This window comes from Cynoglossus semilaevis, chromosome 17, assembly GCF_000523025.1.
Source record: "Cynoglossus semilaevis isolate Cse_v1.0 chromosome 17, Cse_v1.0, whole genome shotgun sequence".
NCBI classification, from domain to species: Eukaryota; Metazoa; Chordata; class Actinopteri; order Pleuronectiformes; family Cynoglossidae; genus Cynoglossus; species Cynoglossus semilaevis.
The window spans coordinates 2,420,790-2,439,799 of record NC_024323.1 but is presented as its reverse complement, the minus strand read 5'-3'; the positions used below and the strand labels follow the sequence as shown (position 1 = coordinate 2,439,799).

At 39.3% G+C, this 19,010-nt stretch overlaps 1 long non-coding RNA gene across 1 annotated transcript; it reads right to left on the bottom strand.

Moving 5' to 3' along the window:
* Positions 1 to 7,314: 7,314 nt before the first annotated feature.
* LOC112488458 (uncharacterized) lies at positions 7,315 to 17,056 on the bottom strand. The gene is made up of 4 exons (XR_003052536.1): positions 16,928 to 17,056; positions 16,040 to 16,221; positions 11,581 to 11,795; positions 7,315 to 11,072 (listed from the first exon to the last, which is right to left on the bottom strand). It is a non-coding gene; the product is annotated as an uncharacterized LOC112488458 (long non-coding RNA).
* Between the last annotated feature and the right edge of the window lie 1,954 nt (positions 17,057 to 19,010).

Genomic DNA, 19,010 nt, shown 5'->3' with positions numbered 1-19,010 from the left:
AGTGGAAAAGCATAACGTTGAATGTATCATTTTTAAAGCTGTTAAAAACTGATTCATATTTCCATTTATATGTAGCGGACAACAAATACAGCCAACTGACTAGCATGGTCACTTCTGTCTTCATGGACAAATAATGATTTACGCAGTAGAAACGTAGTAGTTACTTTAGCTAGCCTGTGGCGTGCCTAAATATGGTTTAACACTTCATTCAGGACTGGAGTGATAACTTTACAACAGGCAGTACAATCCCGAGCCTCCTACTGTGTTTTTCTTCTTCACGTTCGCCTTCGGAAAAAAAAGCAGCACAGCCAAGAGCAACTGTGTTCTCTTTCAACAAATATATCTATTGATTTCCGACAGACTTTAGCAGTTCGGTTTTGTTCTAATAAAAAAAAGAATGCCTTGTTCTGTTCCTCTCTAAAAGTAAAAGTAACTAAAAATACACACGTATATTCAAAAATATATACTCACTCCAGCACATATACACATACATATATATATATATATACATACATATATATACAGTAATCCCTCTCATCAAGGTTGTTGCATTCCAAGACCCAACGCGAAATGGGAAAAATTGCGAAGTAAAGGCGTTTGTTTTGTTTTTTTAGATGCTAGAGATGCTACGATGAATGAGCCAATCAGCATGAGGAACAGAAGAGCATGCTCAATCGGCCAATAGTATGCTGTGTACAATCTTGTCTAAGTAAACAAACCTATCAGCGATCGTTCGCAAATGGGCTTATCTTCAATTTTTATCTCAAAACGAGATTCCACATTTTTAAAGGCAAAACTTTCGTATGTATAATTATTTTTATGTCTTAAGTCTTTTAGTTTATTTTTGATATATTTCGTGATATAGCAAAACGTTCGCAAGAACAGATAAAAAAATAAATCTGCGATGTACTGAGTGAGCGAAAGGAGAAACGCAATATAGAGAGGGAACACTGTATACATATACACATACATATATATTTATAAAACTTAACATTTAATCTCAACCAAAACCAGCATGTTATCTAACTGGGACATTTCATCTTTTTTGACAAGCCCAAGTCCAGGGTTGCCAATGTCGCAGTTATTCCATTGAAAAGTTGCATTAGTTTCTCAGCGCTCTTTATCTTCTCCGCAGTGGCCGCTCTCTGACAGCACTGTGGTTACAATTGTTAACCCAACCCCTGCAGCCCCCCATTTTGTCAGCAAAAATGCTCCCAAGAGACTAGAACTGAAGGATGACCCTTCTCGTTTACAGAGAGGGAGAAAAATATATGGTTCAATTATAGGTTCTGTCAAGGCAGTATGAGTTTGTGATGGGCCCAACCGAGCTCTGGGGAGATAAAGTCAGGCTGATAAGTAATGTAGTACAAGCCGAGCTCTCTGTGGGTTCATTTGCTGCATCATTCGTTGCGTACAGCTTGGTTTAAAATTCAGGCTGTCAGACAGAGAGAAAGTTGAGAACTTTCAGGAAAATAATGTAGTCAGATATACACAAAAAAATGTAGCCATTTGCCTAACTTCTGAATGTAGGACGTTCTGATGCAATGACTCATCAAACAGGTACGAAATGTTAAGAGACACTGACTCAATAACCAGGCTGATGTGGGAGTCAGCCAGAGCAGCTGAGCTCAATGTTTACAATGCTGTTCACCAGCAGGAAAACACAGTCACAGTGTTGAAGTCAGTCTGCTCTGCGCTTCTCTAAGATTGCACCAAAATTATATATATATATATATATATATGTATGTGTGTGTGTGTGTGTGTGTGTGTGTAAACATACATTCATATATATACATACATATGTATAGATAGATATATATACATAAATATACACACACACACATATATATATATATATATATATACACAGTATATATACACACATTTGAAAACATACTTAGTCCTGAAGTGGCTCACTGGCTGTTTCTTTTGTCTGCATTTGAAGCACACTAACAGCTCCACTCCACCTGACTGTTTTCTCACTCACTGCTCCACTCTTACATTCAGGCATCAGCAGCATGAGTAGAAAATTAATGTCCTCACCACTGGTGCACATCTGAGACAAAATTCAAACCGGATAAAGAAGTGTAAATCCGAGATCTCAAAACCGGCTTATTGTCTTTTCTTTCACCTACACAATAATGCGAAGGAATCATAAAAAAATAAAATAAAAAAATACACACATTGTCTATAACTGAAAACAGTGAAAAGTGCTTAAATCAGGAAGCCGAACACACGGTAAGACGTTATAATCTGACATTTCGTCAGAGGCCAGGCTACCACTGATAGCTTTTCTAAGACCCAGTCCATTGTGAGAAGATTGCAGACCAGAATGAAAAGAAGGGGAACTGAATGGTATGAGCAACTCTGAGTCAGTCAACTACGTCAATGGAGGCATCGCAGGCTCATCATCAGCGTCACAGATGCTATCAGGCTATCTGGGGTGACCAAAGGCACACCCATCAATATCCAGCCTCGTCTCCTCGCCGGCCTACATGGTTCTCTGAGACGCAGCGATCCAGAGAGCTCCAAACAATGGAGGTTACTGTGATCAGCATGGATTAGATGTCTCTGTGGCCTGATCAATAAGAGATGGAGGGAGAGGTTGGGTGGCGACTCCGAGGGGAGGGAGGAAGCTTTGGTGCCACCTCCTGCAGGCTGTAATGACTCCGACCGCTGATATGTATTGCAGAGGGAGGCGGGAGAGGAGTCGTTTGCTGTGGGGGAGATAAAACAGATCCTGCTCCGAGAGGAGGAGAGCAGAGCTGAAAGACTGACAGTGGCCGATTCCACAGAATCACAGAGGAAGTGTCTCTCACACACCACAATCATATAAGATATGCCTCGAGTTTGTTTAAAATGTTTTTCCTGATCAAAGTCTGGATCAGAATTGAAGTGATAGAGACGATAATACAGTATTTTCAAGGTCGCTCTCTTCAGATGACAGGAACTCAGAACAAGAGGCCACTGTTGAGAAAATCACACGTCCACTCCATGACGCAGGTGTGGAGTATTTCTGCATAACAGCAGCCACTTCTGGCTTGTTTTTACTTACAGAGCGTATACTCGAGAAACGGACGCTCCTGAGATACTTATACACACTTGTGTTCGCTCGGGGTTTTTTTTAACCCCCCGACACAAATCACGCTGGCACAGAATGTGTTTGCTTTGACGGAGCAATGAGACTCAGGTACAGACAGGAACTACGGGCCCCACTATCTGAATGTAAAACAGATTGACACACAGCCCGTCCTCATATCTGTGGGGTGCTCGTCTTACCGGATGGCTGCATGTGTTACATATTCATTATATGCCGCCGTTTCACATTTAGGTGACAGCAATGACAGCAAAATGTTTTCATTCAGCTGTTTGAAAATGTGTCGCTCAGATGTGATTCATCCGTATAAACAATCCCGGTTACCTCGCAGACATATTCGTAATGTATAAAATCTCGGCAGTTGGTCCACATCCAACTGGTTAAACGTACGACCCACTGACGTGGGTAAGAATATGGATGTGGTATTCTGAGAAAGTATTGAAATTGGGTTAAAACATGAACATCTACTATTTTTCTCTTTCCGAAAGATGTGGTCTACTCCTTGTGTCTAATCACCGACAGTCGAGTCTCTATGGGTCTCTAAGAACCGATTTGATTGGCTGTTAGGATGGGACAAATATTTTTAAAACTTCAATTTTATATCAATGACAAGTTTAGGTCCAGATCTGACGACATCTGGGTCCGCACCCGCACCGCCAGCCGCCTGTTTGTGACCTCTGCATGAGACCACCTATCCCCCCCACCATCCCTAATCGTGACCCAAAACGAAGATGGACGTAAAGTGACAAAAAGTCCGCACACGTTCATATTCACAGATAAAAGAACTGCCATTGTTCTTGCTTAAGTGAGTCACAAGATGACTATAGCAACCAGCAAACATAAATCATCCAGAAGACACATCTCTTCACGCTGTCAATATTTCCAATATTCCCTTCTGTACATACTGACAACTGTTACGCCCTTGAGCAAGGCAATTAACTCATGAGAGCTCCATCAATGGTCTAGAACCCGGGTGTCAAGCTCATTTTGGTTCATGGGCCGCATACATACAACCATGACGTTATTACTTATAAATAACAATAAGTCCATGTTTTTCCCCTTTTGTTTTCATGTAAATATATTAGAAATATATATATATATATATATAATGGAATATTTGACAACACATCACTAACATGCAGTGTTTTGTGCATTTTCTAACTTTCAACCTTTATCAAGCGGGCCGTACTGAGCCCCCAGATGGGCCGGTTTTGGTCCGCGGGCCGTATGTTTGACACCCTTGTTCTAGAAAGTGACTGCCGTTATGGCAGATGCGATTGTGATCATCTTTCATGGTGGGGAAAAAAAATTGCCAGCGAGAAACGTACGTTTAAAAAGTAACTGCCGTCGTCCCAGCTGGTCTGAGACCAGTAGTCAGTTTATTGGTGTTTGTTGTTGTTGTGTCGAGCGGCCGGACGTTTACCTGCCCGGACACACTGAGCTAGTGTTGGAACCCAGAGCACCGTCACACACCAGCAACTCCCCTGCATAAATGCACCACTGTGTGTGAGTGTGTGTTTGTCCAACCTTCACACTGGGTCCACTGTGGGTGTTAGTGCCAATACGTGTGAACGGGTGCACAGCTCGCAGCAGCGGTTAGGGGGCAGACTCCTGGTGCTTTCTGCTAATCTGCAAAATGGTTCCATAACAGCTCATCAAAACATAATCAAATAAAGCTCGGAGCAGGCGATGGAGTTGTCACTGAAATGGTTCCACTCGGCTCCAAGTGCCTGTACTTCGTTTTGATTTTCTCCGTTGCTCTAATTTGTCTCCCTCAGCGATCACCCACTGTTTTTACACAGGGTTTAGGGAGAATGTCAAAGACAGCAAAAGGAAGTTGAAATTCCAGCTTGTCACTTCTCCAGCTCCCCGTTGTGTGAGCGGCAGTCTGTGCTGATTCCGTCCCCTGGGCTGAGCACCTCCAGTCAGGTATGCCAGTCAGCAGAGCGTGGGGGGGTAGAGTTTGGGGTTTTTCAATAAGGAAAAGGGCAAAGTCCTTGAGCAACTTCTGTCCTGCTGTCATGATCTCCGACAACCACCCAGGCAACTCCAGCACCACCTACAGTACAGCCACACCTAGGGCACTATTCCAAACCAGAGGAAACCCTCCGAGAGGCAAAGACACTGCCACCATTATGGACCTACTTTGACAGACATACCACAAGCTAAAGCAGACCTGTTTATAAAAGATTTTAATCTAAAAAACTATTAACTGTTGTCATAGGACTGTAAATGTTCATTCAATTTTCTAGCTTTTTTTTTTGCCCATGACTATTATAGTTACTGTATTATCCAGCAGAGGGTGCTTTAAGCTGAGAGCACACCAGAAGAAAACAGAGAATATCATTGTTTTTTTCTGCCAGTAGCAAGAATGTTAAATTTACTGTTCAACAGAAATACTACAGTAAACTGTACAGGGGGTCCTCGGTTTACGACGTCCTGGTGACATCACCATCTCCCATAACTGTATTAAAAAAGTCTTATTCTATCATTCCGACGTACCGGAATGAAACTAATTTCGCACAGTAACTAGTTAGCAATGGAGCGGACAAATACGTTGTCACGTGGCGCTACAGTATAAGATAAAGACGGTTTTGTTTACATTTGCCGATTGTACGCCGTAACACAAGTCAGTTGTACTTTTGTCTGGTAAAAAAAAAAAATCAAGCAGAAGTAAAGAACCGCAGGCAGACAGTACGCATCACATGCTGCCGTTAATACTAATAGAGCTTCGGCGCACGTAAAACAGCGATCTACGAAAATATCCAACTACAGCTCACAGCAACGTTTCTGTTGCAAGACAGAGTCACATTTGAAAGCCTGAAGAATCTCAATTCCATTAGACTCCTGGAGTTCACAGGTGCCGTGGATATCTGCAGGGACTGTACTTTAAAAATTCAACGTCATGTTTGATTCATTAAAAAAACAAAACATGCAGTACTTCTTCACTACTCCGATAAATCTGCCACAATACTAATACTATTTCTTCAATATGTCCACAACAACAATGTCGTCATAAACCTTCGAACCACTGAAAATGAAAATGATAATAATTCACGTGGAATTCTTCATCATTTGTCCGTGTCTTATAAATGATCTATGGCAGCCGCACAGACTGTGGATGGAGCTGGCAGAACCGGGAGAGGTCAACAAACTTTTAAAATGTGTATTCATTTATTACTGGAACTTGGTGGGTCCAGCTGTGTGCGTGCTGCCCGGTGTGAGCCTGCTGGTAGCCTTGACTCAGCAGGTGATATCATAGAAAGAAAAACAGTGAAAAGAGAAAAAAAAAAAGAAATCGAAGCAAGGTAAAGACAAGAAGGGACACACTACAGAAGAACAGGAGAGCAGGGAAAAAAAGAACCAGAATGAAAAGAGCGTGAAGGTCAAAGCAGGATTTAGCAATAGATACGAAATGCTGCTGTACGGCTCGAACAAGGACAGGTTTGAAAATGGAACACGGAAGTCTAGTTTATATTAGAATACAAAGAGAACTAACTACTAGTTTGAATTAAAATGTCCTTCAATTGTAAATATTCTTTGTTTCTAGATATTTTCATTAAAAAAATAAAATAAAATCAATGAGGAAACCAAATCTAACCACGGTTCTTTCTTCTGGAAGCATTGTTCGGCTGTGTCCCCACAGTGGATCGTATCCCAGCATCCTCTACTGTTACACCAACCATCTCAGAGTACATCCATAAAGTCTTATATTGGCTCTTGCGCTTTTGTTTTTTGTTTTTTTCCTCTTCCCTCGTCGCTCCATCACAAACATCTTCCATCTAATATTCCCACTATCCTTTCATCTCCAAACAGCTCCACCTTAACTCTCCATCTCTGCCTTTCGCCTGTTAAACAGAGACACAGTCTCCAAACCATACATCATAGCAGGTATCACTGCTGTCTCATAAACCTTAACCTAACCCTAACCCTGCCTCCACCCCTTTCAGTTTTGTAACCAAAAGTCTCAAATAATTTCATTCTATTTAGGTGAGGTGACGTCATCATATTATACACAGAACTTTCCTGTGGAAATACTACGGAGAAACCAAAAAATTCCCAAAAACGAAATTAAAAAGGGAAGTTTTGCTTTTCCCCATCGCTGCCCTTTCATTTGCGTCCATAGTGGTTTGATCCAACTGTAGTATGGTTTTAGGCAACAGCCACAGACAGGACTTCCGCACTTTTCGGAGTTGAATTAGCATTTGGATTTATGTGACGCACACGCATACACACAGGGAGTTGTCCATATACTTCAACTCTGACGCTCGTAACAAACAAGTTTACACAGTACATATATTTTTTTTTTGTCAAAGTCAGCAAAAACCCACTAGGACGTCTTAAATAGTACCAATTCCTACAAAATACTACACAGGAGACAGTAGACAGAGGCTGTATTAAGTCGCAACAAAAACACAATATTCTAATTCAAGGAAACTCTATCCACCTGATTGATTTTTGCTTTCTTTAAAGGAATAAGAGTTTGAATATTTTTATCTCATATATAAAATGTCATATTAAAAGGGCTGCAACTCAGAGAAGAACGTATCGACTATTTTAAAGGAAAACACTATTAAGTAAGATGCGGTTAGGAGATGGACACGAGAGAAGGAAGTGATTCCAAAATCAATTAGCAGGTGACTGCAGACGATAAATAACTTCTTAAGAAACAAAAAGTCAAAATGAATTCTGCATTGACATTATTACATTGTTTTTACCTCATTTATTTACTGCGCAGGTTCTACCGTATGCATTTTAATGAGTCATTTTTTTCAGATATTCCGTCACCAATGATTGTCCAGTTAATTTAACAAGAAATACATGCATGACGATTAACTTCCTACTAACAATTCAACAAAAAAACGATTTATTTATTTATATTACAAAAAAAAACACCCAAAAACAAAAACCAATCGCATCACACAGCTCTAGGCGCAGCCAGAATCCAAACTTTGTCCCCACTGTCAAACCCTCCCTCACTTGCGACAGTTTAAAAGAAGAAGCTGCTTTTCTTACCGGTTTCCTGTGTTTTTGACTCAATTCGCGTCCTTTCTTAGCAGCAGTGGAAGCGGACAGGTAGAAAACACACTGACTGCAAACCGCTGCCAAAGGGGGGGAAAAAGCAGCTCCGTCCAGGTCCAGTGCAGCGGTTTGGTCAAGAGAGATGTAGTCATTTCCCGGGCCGGAAATACCTTTTCACAATAAAAGCACAACGCACGTTGACAACTATAGAACGATAAAGAACAGCTGACAGGACACAAAAACAGAGAGCACGTGCTGCATCCGTCATGCGGCAACCTTAAGGAATGTAGAATTACAAAAAAGTAGGTTTTATGTTCAAAGAAAAAGTATGCTGGAGTTAGAAAAAAACAATCAAACAAAAGTAATTTCAATCATTAGATATGTATATGCGACATGTTTTCACTCAAGTAGCAAAATGCATGTGTGGTTATATTTGCCCGTTAACTATGAATGGGTGGTTATTAATTTAGATATTAAATATTAAATAAAACGCAAAGAGCAAAGGGGAAGGAAATTTATGCAAAAAATGTTAAAAATTGGGCTTTGGCCTTATTTTGGATTTGACACAGGTGATGCTACTGCTGTATTAAATGTGTCCAGCAGGGGGTTATTTTTAATTTTTTAATTCAGTAGTTTTATGAAAACGATACATTTGCAAAAACCAAATTATACAGCAGGACCAAAAGGTAAAAAAATATATACTGAACAATTAAATTGGCAAAAAATTATCCAAAGTTCCAAGAGACAGTTCACAAAAAAAAAGATACAAAGTGAAATCGATGTTACATGTGGAGGATACTAAGTCCTGCTGAGCCTGAACACATGTACTGAACATATAGAAATAAAAATGTGCAGAAAGCATTGAAAGGTGTCAACAGAGGAGTCCTCTATTTTTGTTTGTCACAGTTGGATGACAAAAGCCATTACGCATCACCATCTCTTACAAATGGGTCTCATACGATAGATCTTCACACAACATTTCCATGCATGTTGAAAATTCTGATCTGCCTTGAGAATGAACATTAATCAACTCTTATTTGACAGACAGCAGTGTCTAATCTGCTGTATGTCCTGTTGATTCTGTCCGGTGAATACACTTGAAATCAATGAACAAAGGGACGTCATTTGTAGTAAAAAAAAAAACAAACAAAAAAACATTTTGGTTTAATGCGCTGTCTGCTGATTATGTGACTTTAATTCCACTGCGACAACCTTTTCATAGGTGATATATTCCCTCAGATTATTTTCCTATTGGCTCTTGTATTGATTTTGATCTGGTGTGATTAATAGAATCCAACCAATAGCCTTTATTACAGCGGGGTGGAGGGGGGGGGATCTCTTTACAGTTGTCATCAGTACAGTGATGGATGTTTTTGGCACTGCTATTTACGTCCTTCCTTCTACGTACGAATGCTCTGGCACTCACAAAGCAGCGATCACAAAAATAACACGGTCAAGAACACGGGGAGCGTAGTGGGTGAAACACAACACTGTCGTCTCAGCCCGCTAACACCGGCTGTCACCTCTGCTCTGTTAGTCTTTGGTCCACTGATGTAGATTTTTATTTGGTTATTCGATCAGCGATGCTCAGCCTGTATAAAACCTGCCAGAGGCGTGATTCCTTTTTTTATTTTTCCTGGGATTGGCTGAAGGATAGGAAGTGAGCCAACTTCACAGCCTTTGGAAGTATCTGCCTGGTCACTGTCCCAACCTTGCAGCCCATCAAATCAGTGTGCACCTGCCTCACAGGGTTCCAGACAACTCTGCTGGTGCAACTTGGCCTTTGGGTGCTGAGCATGGACTGTTTATAGTGGTGAATAACAGTGCTGCGCTGTGACCTTTGTTCAGTGGTCAGCAAAAGGCAGCACTGTGACCATTCATTTGTAGACAAACATAGTACTCTAGATTTATAGAATGTATTTTATGCAGTTTTGCCCTGGAGACAGTACTAATGCTAGTTGGTCCTTGTCTTATCATAGAATATTAAACCACTCCTTTGCAAGAGTAAATGTTTATGGCGCTACTTTGTGATGTTTTATCTAAGAACACACTAGAACAAGATGATGCAGATGATGATGATGATGATGATCATGTAACTCGGAGTGTAAAAACTCATTTTTGTTCCACATACGGCCCAGATTAGGTTTCAAGTGGACCGGACCAGTACAATCATAACATAATGACTAGGGATGTCCAATATTATCCGCCCGATATGTAAGAATCGCCAGACAAACGGCTGTGTATTAAAGTGATCGTCACTAGATGGCAGCACTTAATCTCATACTCATACAGTGGTTTGTACAAATATAAAAATAAATTTTAACAGATCTATATCGGTATTGGTTATATCGGTATCGGAAATTAGGTGTTTGAACAATATCGGCATATCGGATATCGGCAAAAAGTTAATATCGGACATCCCCAATAATTACCTATAAATAACAATGAGTCCACCCCGATCCCCTTGTTTTCTCTGCAAATAAGCAAAGAAAATTCATATTTAGTGAAATATAATTTGACAAAACATCACCAACACAAAGTGTCAAAATTCATTAAGTGGGCCAGATTGAACCCCCATAATGGGCCGCTTTTGGCCCGCGGGCTGTATGTTTGACACCCCTGTGTAACTCATTCTAGTATATTTACTGCTGACACAATCGTTCAACTAGAATTGGCATTGCTGTTGCTTTGAACTCATTTTATATTCATCATCTTCATCCATACATACGTTATATTTTCCCTCAGGTGAATAAATTACCACAATATCTGAAGGTCTGTTTCGAAAATGGTATAAAAATGTGTCATAGCCTCTAAAGCTATTACTCTCAATCTGACCTGACGACCAGTCCACATGGTCTCCACAGCAACATAAGTGCCGAGCTTCATCCACCTCAAGGTTTCCTTAAAAACCCGCCTCTAAAAAGGGACTTTGATGGACTGGAAGGAGCCGAGTCTGAAAAGAAGCAAAACAAAAAGAAACGTTAGAAGCCAGTGACAGGTTTTTAACTTTAGATGTTCAGCTGGAGTGGCGCTTGTGAGTTCAACAAATGATGCACTTTGAGATCTCGATGTGAAACTATAGCAACAACCTACAACTGTGACTGAAGAGACATGGAGATTGGTGTTAAATATCCTGAAAAAGTAAGGTTTCAGTGTGGCGTGTCCTTTCACCGTGACTGTTGTGTACTTGACACCATCGTGACACTGAGCTCCCCGGGACATAAGTCATGGATTTAATGTGCACCACGCAGAGATGTGCAAGGCCACTTAAAATCCCATAAGCCACTGCATAATGAGTTATGGTTTACCCAGGCACTCCACACGGTCGTAGTCATTTAGCTTCTGGCCTCGGTTTTAATTAGAAGGGTCGGCTGTGATTAACGCAGAGCTTGTTTACAATGGCTGCCCTTTGAAGTACTAATGGCAAGGAAAGACTGGTAGAAATCGACATCGACACATACCTGACTGGTAAAGGTAACGGAATTTCTTTCTCAAAACCCCTCCTCCTTGACTCTAACCAATCCAGCTCTAAAACCAGGTACTCCATTGAAACGGCACTGTTGTCTGTGACAGAAGCCTTTAAAGAAGCCAGAGTGGCTGTCAAGTCCTTTAAATCAGGAGTCCTCAACCTCCGGTCCGGGGATCGGTGCAGGTCCGCAGGTCATTCGGTACTGGTCTGCATTGGGACACAGTGAAAAATGTACTTCAGTTTTTACTAATTTACTTCATTCAAACAGAATCCAGTCATATCCCTTTACATTTTTCTTTTAAAGATAATCTATCAATGTTTCAAAACAATAGTTCATTCAGACTCTGATACTAACAGAAGAAAGTCTAAAAGATGTTTTATTTTGAAAATGTAACGATACTTCAACGACTACTATGTTCCATGAACATATGTTTGCAGCACACAAAGCCTAACCGTCTTGCGTGATTTATAACTTGGTAATTAACCTCCCGGTGCTGCGGGTGACTTTCATGGCATCCTCATTGCTGAGGGAGACCCACCACTCCAGCAGAGCAACAAAGACCCCGAGCTCTAGCACTGCCTCCACACACTTCACATTTTTATTCCGCAGGGAGGGAGGGAAAAGCTATACATATTAATGCGTCCAAATACCCACTCCTAATGTATACCTTTTACTGAGAAGTCGACCACTGAGCTCGCTCTTTGATACTCCACGTCAGCAAGGCTAACAATTTAAATACTGAATCATATAGTGCCATACAGCTACATGCATATAATCAAAGCACCTCAACGTATCATGCATATATGAGGTATACTCAGCTTATAGGAGTAAATATATATTTATTATTGATGTACATATATTCTTAATCATAACTTGATAACACAGCACCTGGTGTGTCCTGTTATGTTGATTTGATTTTTATTAGTATTATTATTGTTGTTGGGTTTTTTTTATTTCACTACTTGTGCCACAAATCTATAACTTTCATATATGCAAGAACATAGTCAAAAACTTAGCATTTATTTGGGACAAATCCTTAAACATGATTTTGTTTTGGTATATTATTAAAAAAAAAAAAAAACAGGCTTGAGTTTGACCACCATGGGAGGGAGTGACTCAACAAATCATGCTAAAACGATATGTAGTGCTCTTTAGGCCTAACGAGGAACTGAACATTAAATTATCTGTTATAAAATATTGTTAATGAAGACTGGGTAATAGAGCACATGTTGATTAAATTATCCGCACATCTGCGCCTATTTAAAATTAATTAACCAGTTATAGCTGGTGAACTCACGTCTTCTCTTAACTACACGGTGACAGATTTACAGGAAGTAACATGAACAGATAGTCATTTGAAACGCTCATCTTTTCCCCTGACTTCCTCATTATGGTCACATTGTTATGCTACAAAATAATGGCAGTCCACAGAAGGAAAATAATGTTCTCCTGCGGTCCTCGTGCCTCAGCAGGGTCATTAGTATGTAATGAGGTTGTTCACAATCAGAGTGTATTAGCTGCATCTCCAGATACAATCAGAGCCACTTTGGCAACGGGGTTATTTGAAGATAATTGATTTTAACTCTCAGTTTTTCCTGTGTTCTCTCCATCTGATGAGCAGGTGCAAAGTTATCTTTTAATCATTTTGTATAGTAAAAAAAAAAAAAAAACATTTTTCTCGGAGAACATAGTGGATGTAAACGTCACCTGGGGTGAAATAAAACCCACAGACTGTTAGGACCGAGTGTGACTACAACATTTTTTTTAATTTTATTTCTAATCTTTTTTTTTTTCCACAGACAGCGGTGGAAGTCATTAAATGTATTTTGTGTTCATAATTGCATATAGGTGAGTGGGGGTTAGAGGGGTTATACGTGCAGGAAAACTCACCAAACATTTTATCCAATTACATTTTAAACAAATTATTTTCAGTCAATATAAAAAAGATGAAAAATGTTAAAATTAAAAAACAAATTCACAAGTAAATTTCATGTATCTCTTATTTAGCTTTATATTAGCTTTACTCTTCTCTAATCTACAAAAGGGGGCACTACAGAAAACATTCAGGAACTACAGTACATTTAAATAAAGGAATATAATTTTGTGGTTTGTTTCTTGTTTAGCAAATTTCCGAATACTCTATCTCCACTATACGTGCCAACAACTAATCATTGTACTCTACACTATACTGCAGATTTTTGTATTTTAAATAGTGCGAGTACTGTACATTTATACATGTGCAACATCATAAAACCTAGACACATACCACCGAATACCTCCAACATATACAGTGAGTGTACATATTGACTTCTCCTCAAACTATGCTAATACAAAAATGAGTAAATATACATAATATAAAGCTATTCCTATTCTATCTCTTATTCTTTATTCTTTTTTCTTATTCTAACTCTTTTTCTGGTATTATTTTAAATGCCACACCTGAAAATTTAGCACAATGCAAAAAGTCAATTACATGAGCACGTTTTTTATGGTGCACACTGTGATGTCAGTAATGTGTGCGTGGCCATTACGGCAGCGTATGATGTGTAATTTGACATGTGACATCAGTGCAGACATTTCAAGGCTGAATAATTTGCACCTCTGCTCGCTGTGCTTGCAGACAGGGAAAAAGGTGAAAAAAAATGCTAAAGTATGTTCCACATCAACCGCTATTTGTGAATATTAAAGACGTAATTTGTTAACGATGTTCAGCATTGCAGCTAATTATTGTTTCGATTTGCTCTACGCTCCGTCTGTCACTCTCTCCACTTCGTATTCACCTCTCGGAGCTTTCCATGACCTCCAAATCATTTCCTTTCACATCTGCCCATCTTCATTTCTCTCCCTCTGCTCCTTACTTTCTACAAATTAGCTTCCAATCATTTTAAGTCTCCCATGCAATCACTTCCACTGCCTCCTGCCCTACCTCCCGCTTTTCCTCTTCCCTGTCTCCATTCCTTCCCTTCCCGTTTCTTTAATCGTTCTGTTTTCCGCTGAAGGTTACTCCTGCCTTCGGGGCTATGAAAATGTCAGAAAGGCCTACTCCATTTCCAGCTACGTAAATAGCCATTTCCCGCCAGAGCAAACCCACTTTCCTGCATCTGACCTGCCGCGTTACACATTACACTTCCAGGCTTCTACACTACATTAGCGGAGCACGGTGGGACGCTGGTGCAGTACAGTCACTCATTTCTTATCTGTCATTTTGATGTAACGATCGGTTACCGACGGCCTCTGTCTTCAGCACCATTTAAAATAACTCAGACTCACAAAGGAGATGCTCGACTTCACAAATTCAAATGGAACGATTCAGGCTGTGGGGAAAAAAGTCACTGTAAATGTGTTGGGCACAAAAGAGCAGTCGAATGGACATAGAACATTTGTTGGAACGTTAGAGTAGCAGCTGGATGATACAGATGTCAAAAGTGGAAGGTACAATGGAAAAGTTTGTCTCGTCTCACAGATTCAACTGTTACTCATGTCAATTATTTTGTGCTTTGCCTTGAAATACTGCTTTTTATTTCACCTTTTGTTTCGTTCCCTGAATCTGACAATGCAAGGACAGTTAAAGTATGCAACGTCAAAAGAGTGGTACCAAAAGAAAAAAAATCAATACTTAGTGAAAATTTGAAAAAATTAAAAAAAAAAAAAAACAGTGATGAAAACAAAGCAGTAGTATTCTTCTTACTATTCCAGCATTGTACAGCAAAACATATACTGTATCTTTGTGTCATATTTAGGAACATTGATTTATCTGGAATGATCATGACTAATCATGATTAATTGTCATCTGTCCACAGACGTCCTGAGATTAATCACATTAAACCTTTTAATGGTTTGACATCCCTAGTTCTTCAGTTATGGGGAAAAGACAACAAACAGATGTAACTAGATCAAAAATATAAATTTAAGGTGCAATGAAACATAAATGAAATGTAACTCAGCAGCGCTTGACAAAGATATATTAATAAAATGTTGAGTTAACTGTTAAAGTTTTTAAATTGGGCAGTGTGGTAGAGGATTTTTTTGACTTACCCTCATACTGTCCCTTAAATATGCACACAAAAAGCAAAACACTGACTTATTACAGTGACCTGAACACTATATTTTCAATTGAAAAGAACCTGTTCACAGTGTCATTGTAATTCATCAGAAATAGAAAAGAAATGGTAAGTGTGTTTTCATTGACAGAGGGGGAAAAAGCACTTAGAGTGTGAGGGGAGGTGACAGTAAGAGAAAATAAAAACCCTTTCTCCCTTCTTTAAGCTTCAAATCAAATTCTAGTCATATTAAAACTTTGCGCCTCCATGGGAGGCAGTGTGTTCTTGGCAATTCAAATCACAACTTAAGTCTTTTTCTATGAATTCAAATATAACTCTGAATGCAACTATGAAAGACTGCACATCTTTTTTAAAAAAAAGCCACTACACAAACATTACACATTTTCTACCTGGTGTCAGTTTTTTCCCGCTGTTGCTCCTCCTCCCTGTGCATCCTTGTGGTTGAGAGCAGGTCATGCAAGGCTAGTTCATTTCCGTGTACTGTGTCCCAGAAAACCTGTCGTCCTCCACCTCTTCCCTCCCTCCCTTCACTGACACTCTCCACAATTTTCTTTTTCAATTTCCTGCAGCTCTGCAAGACAATGAAGAAGGACAGCAGAGGAAGAGATAACTGGCATTAGCAAAAGATAATAAAAGAAATAATCATTCACACGCATTTCACCCCTAAACAACACTGGCCGACACATCGCCATTCACTGCACTTGAGACAGAGGATTCATCTTTTCACAGTATTTTTCAACGGGGTATTACAGTCTGATTTTAATGGCAGATGCTTTGAGTAGGAATAATGTGGTTTGTCTGTATACGCTAAAACAACGTATTTTGAGTTTTTAAAGAATGCTCTTCTGTTCTGTTGTCTAGATTTTTTATCTCGTGCACCCCCTGGTGGCAGCTCACTTTAGGAATCCCTGGTATAGAAGCAACCACAGCCGCCCTTTGTGCCCAGGTCTGAGATAAAAGATGCTTCAAAGACATACAGAGGTTTTCAACATATATTCTGTCTAAAGACACAGACATTTAGAATTCATTAAAAGTGACTTAACTAGTCATCTGGTCAACTTTAGTATCTTAACTGCAACTGCACACTGACGTTACTCCCACGTAGACACCCACATTACCTTACGCAAGGTAAATTAGCAATATTTGCCTCGTTAGCTTGGTGGACGCTGCCTCATACACATTACCTTAGCAAAGTCGAGTCACACATTTGATATTTTTTACAATATACTTGTGCACTACATGCACAAGTGTTATAGGTTGGCATTACTATTACTTACCTGAAAACACATAGACACAGGCATCAGTAAATGTGACCAAACACTGGCTCCTCTGGTCAAATGACAAGTTCACCAGGAAGACCCAAAAGGTGCCCTTTAGGGTGCCTGTCTACATTTGCTCTAATCTCTGTCATTTGTCACTGTCATCATTTTAGATACAAAAAATAAATAAGAATTAGGCTGTTTGAAAAAACAAACAAACAAACATGTATATATAAATAAATAGAATTAACACAATTTAGATGAACATGTTTGCACCATGTGTTCATTCATGTGATATTTTTTCAAAGCTCACTTCTTTTTGAAACTTTTGAAAGTTCTTAACTATAGAACTTAAGAAAAACATACTGTAGATATACAGTATAAAAGATTATATAAACTACATACTAGTGAGACTTGGAATAGAACCTGTGAATTGATGATATTCTTGCTGTACAGCAGGCACTTCTTATTACGTGGCCATACGTGGCCATACATGGCCATGATTTTTTTGTATTATTTTCTATCACAACAAAAGTGAAGTTCAAATTTGTTTTCTGATTAATTGTCATATAAACCTGGAGAAACTGAATTGCCAATCTAAGAAAACTTAATATAAATAGGAGGGTCAGGTATATTTTGCATTGCTTGATTATTCTGCATATAACTTTGTTAAATTTAATTACTTTTTTGCCAATAGACAGTGGAAAGTGTTTGTTTACTACGTAAAATGGACACAAAAGGGGAAGAAAGGTGGAACAGTGCATGTTAGCAACTAGCAAATGTTAACAATATGTGGAGTTTGTTTATTCAAAGAATTAAATAGTCTTTTGTAAAGTAGTCTACAAGGTAAAAGGTCTTCATGGTTCAGGGAAAATGTTTTTCTATTTTTTTTTTAGTAAATTAGGTACTGTTAAATATTGCTGCCCATGTTACAAAAAAAAAGACCTTCAGGCCACAGTGCAATAACGTGTATTCTAGTCTGTTACTACAAAGTACACAGCCATTTTAGAGACCCACAAACTGACACAGTGTTTGAATGTAAATGTTAAAGAGGAAATAATGGCCACGCAATTATAAATGAATAGTGTGGATATTAAATGACTACTGGCTGCACTCAGAGTAATTCACGTCTGTACTATTCCTCCCCTAACAATGGTCATAGTGAGCCACTGCTGTCAGTCTGCCGCTGTCTTCCCGCTGCTCTTGAAAATGACTTTCAGCAGCTTGATTGAATTAATTGGTTTGACTGATGGGCAGCGTGGATAGATGGACTATTAGCTTTTGAAAAAGGAGAGATTGACAAGCAGGCTGTTTCTGTGGAATAATTGGGAGGGAGGACTGTGGCTGCAGGGAGGGTGAAGAGAACACAAAGACAGCAGCAGACAAAAGAATAAACTTAAAAAGAACAAAATCAGCCGGCTTTGTTTCCGCTGCTTGGCGAGAGTCAGATGTTTTGCTGGGCTCTGTCTTGCGAGGCATGACTCCCCTTTTCTCCCGTAGACACCAAACCTATCATTTAGACATTTGTGGACAGATGAGAGAAAAGCAGTTTCACCAAGGACTAGGAATAGACATTTTGAGGGATGCGGACAGAGGGTGTGTGTTGACAGCAGGAAAAGTGTTTAGCATGGAAACACGTGTTTTTTAGACAAATTATATGGGCAGAATTTGGTTATTGCTCGTTGTCTGAGACGGACCTGTTGGGAAAAATGTACTTATTTGATGTCGATGGTCATTTATTTAAGGTGGATTTACTATACAGTTCACTATGATGCAGTGAAGTGTGACTGAAAAGTGTTGGTAAATAAAAGTCCAGGTTTAGCTTAGTACATTGTGGCCTTTAATTTATTTCTAAACACTAATATTGGGGGCCTCAGGGGACTATTCCTAAATACTTTGATTGATTGAACTTTGACATAATTATCCCTGAAAAGGGAAGGGAATCCTTTTGCTATATGTTACGCTAATTTAGCTAGTTTTGGGCTAACTCCTAACAAGCTTTGTTTACTTATTTTGTTACGGTGCTTAAGGAATTTTTCTAAAATAATTTTATTAGTAACTTAAATAAAAATGTATGCTTTATTTCATTTTAACGCCTTTA